The following is a 4003-nucleotide window of genomic DNA, read 5'->3' on the forward strand; positions in this document are numbered from 1 at the left end:
ATTTCTTCACCATACTTGGCACATAGATAGGTCTAGTGGTGAACTGGTGCCTTTTGATAGTTTGGGATTTAAATTTTTTATATTTTTTGAGTTTCCATGGCAACGACTTTGATTTAGACTGAAAATGGCAGTAGTCCTGGTTTCTGGAGCAGATCTTGAAAACCGTACCATATTTCTTCGTCATACTTGGCACATAGATAGGTCTAGTGGTGAACTGGTGCCTTTTGATAGTTTGGGTTTTTAAAAAAAGTTATTTTTTGAGTTTCCATGGCAACGTCTTTGATATAGACTGAAAATGGCAGTATTCCTCGTTTCCGGAGCAGATCTTGAAAACCGTACTTATATTTCTTCACCATACTTGGCACATAGATAGGCCTAGTGGTGAACTGGTGCCTTTTGATAGTTTGGGATTTAAATTTTTTATATTTTTTGAGTTTCCATGGCAACGACTTTGATTTAGACTGAAAATGGCAGTAGTCCTGGTTTCTGGAGCAGATCTTGAAAACCGTACCATATTTCTTCGTCATACTTGGCACATAGATAGATCTAGTGGTGAACTGGTGCCTTTTGATAGTTTGGGATTTAAATTTTTTATATTTTTTAGTTTCCATGGCAACGACGTTGATTTAAACTGAAAATGGCAGTAGTCCTTGTTTCCAGAGCAGATCTTGAAAAACGTACTATATTTCTTTACAAAAAGGCCCAGTTAACATAGTTCACAGGAGCTAATGCATTGCACACACCCGACATGTCATATTGGTGGGGGATGTGAGTATTTCATGCTTGTTTTCTCTGGTTTTTCTTTAAATGTACAGACCCACCTGGTTGACACACATCTTTGCCTACCATCGACAACTTCTTTGTAAACTCCATTTTTCTTCCAATTATCAAGTTCAGATAGCTTGAGTTTAGTCCATGCAACATCTTCTGTAATCATGACGTTTTCCTCCATGATTTCACAGGGGATTATCCTTAAATCTTCTACCCTGAACAAATCAACTGTACCAGCTCCTGTTTTGCCTGTTGCTTTTCCTGCTCTGCTAAGAACCTTTGCACAGACTTGATCTCCAGTGTCTTGATGTGCATATGAAATTGTCTGCCCAGACTTTATTTGTGATATTCGTTCATGTAGATTGTTCAATTCAGAAACTTCTTTTGTTTGTATCTCTAGGTCACTGTTTTCCTCGACACTATCATGTCTTTGCACAGTTTCCTCTTGTTCTACTTGCCTCTCATTATGTTCATTGTTATTTTCAGGAATTTCCTTTTCTACGCAACGCCTCATTCTACTTCTATGAACCCTCACCACAATTCCTCCATTTCTCACGAAAACCACAGTACCGTCTTGTCCTATTACAGTTCCTGGACCCTTCCATTTAGGATCATCTGACCTCTTGAAGTAGACCTTCTCACCAGTCTCAAAATTTCCAGCAACCGGACGAATCTGCTTTCTGAGGGCTCTTCTCAATCTTTCAGAACTTTCAGCTTCTATGAAAGCCTGTCTTGATGCAAACATTGTATTAATATGTTTTCCCACAGTTGCACTTGTTGTAGTGTCCTCAAGCGATGGTGCCTTGTCAGTCAGAACTGATGGTAGATTTGGGTTTCGTCCAAAAACCAACTGGTATGCGCTGTATCCAGAAATGTTACTGAGGCTGTTCTTGGCAATTAATGCCCAACCAAGTGCCGTTTCCCACTCACAGTTCTTCTCAGATTTCACCTTTCTCATGATATTTGTCAAAGTCTGATTGTGGCGTTAAAGCAATCCATTGCTCCATGGACTCTCAGCTGCTGTGGTCTTTACTTCAATGTTGAAATTCTCACACATGTCTCTCACTTCAGCATTGGTGAATTCTCCTCCATTGTGGTGCTCCATGAATACTTATCCAATGCTGAATAAAGTTCTGAACAAACACTGATGATTGCTTACTTCTAATAATAGCTCCAGCAGTAAATCTGGTAAATTCATCAATAATGTGCAAATACCACAGGCTCTTTCCAAGTTTGTGTAAGTCAACAGCCACTGTCTCATTAAAATCTGTAGCCTTAGGAAATCCAACTGCTGGCTTAGTTGGTTGTTTCCTATACCTTTCACATGTTTCACATTTCTCAACTATTTCTGTTAGTGTCTTCAAGATGTCGGGATCTTTATTTCCTGCATTTTGAATAAGCCTCTGTAATCTTTCAGCTGTGGGGTGTCCAAACTGCTTGTGAAGCTTCTCCAGCGCTTTCTTTTGATTCTTTTCACCAATATTTTCTTTTATGAAGAGTGCTTCTGAATCTAACTGTTTAACTGTACACCGCTCCAGGCCACGATCTGAAGTTTGTTCAGCAGGAAAATCTCTTTGTCCAACTAGATCAATGCAATAATGTCCAGTTGATGTCAGTTCTAAGTTCACTGGTTTATGAAACATGATAGCTGTGTCATTTGGTAAATCAAGAATTAATCCAGCTTTCTTCATTGATGGTTTTCCAAGCAAAAGAGGAATGTCCAATTCTACAACTTCTGTGTTTATAGTGCACCGAGTGTCACAAATTACTGCTGGTATCATAACATTGGATGATGAGAAAACTTTCACTCCATCTCCAAATCTAAAGCTCTTACTGCTAGGATTTGAAATAATTTCATCCCTTTCCTGACTACTGAGTGTCTCTATGTATTGGTCCAACCATTGCTGTCCACACACTGTACTTGTACAGGCAGTGTCTAGTACTGCACATCCCAATGCTTCTGTTAGTAGAATTTTGTTCTCCGTACTTTGCTCCTTTGTAAACAGTGTCAAGTTACATTGCTCTGTCTGATCTTCTGTTTCTACCATTTTCACGTCCTCATTGTTTCTTGGTTTCTCTTGGTGTAGGCAATCTTTAGCCCAATGGAAAGTTGACTGACAAATTACACATTGGCTGCGCTTTCCAAACCTGTTAATTGGATTCGTTCCCCTTTCAGGCGTATCATTTCTGTGACCACTGTAAGCTGAACTGTATCTGTCACGTAGCTCATTCCTGTACCTTGGACCCGAGTATCTCTGTCCTTGTTGACGTCCTCTATAACTGCTCTGGCTGTTTCTTGTGTAATATGCTGATTCCTGTTTCACACATATGGCGCCGTCAGAATCCTGACTTTTAACATTACCAAATATTCTCTTGAATGCTGATTTCATAGATTCAAAGTTTCTATCGTTAGCTGCTGGCAAAACCAACTGTCTTTCTTTCTGAGTCAATCCTGATTAATCAAGCAACTTGAATGAGAGTACTGAATCTGGCAAAACCATCTGATATTTCTTACACTGGGTATATAGCCGTTCCTATTCAATGATAAATTCTGACATTGTCATCTCTTCAGCCTTTGTGAAACTATCAAAATCCCTGTATGCCGTGTATGCTAAGTCAACAGTGTCCCTCTTATGAAGTTCATCCAGTGCTTTGACAAGAATTTTCAAACCCCGTTTGGAATTCAAGTCTTTCACATCAGTTGCCATTGCTTTTGCCCTAGCTTGTCCCGTAAGTGATCCGAGTGAGACTGCGAGTGCCTGTTTTTCCTCTACAACCTCGGTCATGTGACACCATATTTCAAGTTCGTTTTTCCACATCTCATATTCCATCTCATTTGTCAAAGTCAGGGGATTATTGTAACCATATGCCATATTGCTAGTCCCGTTTTCCCCCCGCAACCACGCTCTGCTACCAATGTTGGCCCTGGTTAGCCCTTCTCTCACTCAACACACCACTGACAGTTCATGTCAAATCCCAGCCATTCGTAAACACGCTGCTTCCTCTCTCATTTTGCCCCAGCTTCCGCTCACAAATGGGCACACATAGTCAAGTTCAGAGGTCACTTCCAGTACACTCGAATGTAAATATACCACACAATGTGGTTAGGACTGACATGTTATCACAGATTCGATTACATACAGACCGCCGTCATATAGCTGGAATATTGCAGAGTGCGGCGTTAAACAACATCAGATGCTGCCAGCCCCCAACCTCAGTTACCACAAGTAAC

This window comes from Haliotis cracherodii, unplaced genomic scaffold (genome assembly GCF_022045235.1).
Source record: "Haliotis cracherodii isolate W230 unplaced genomic scaffold, xgHalCrac1.p SCAF_21, whole genome shotgun sequence".
In the NCBI taxonomy this organism is placed as follows: Eukaryota; Metazoa; Mollusca; class Gastropoda; order Lepetellida; family Haliotidae; genus Haliotis; species Haliotis cracherodii.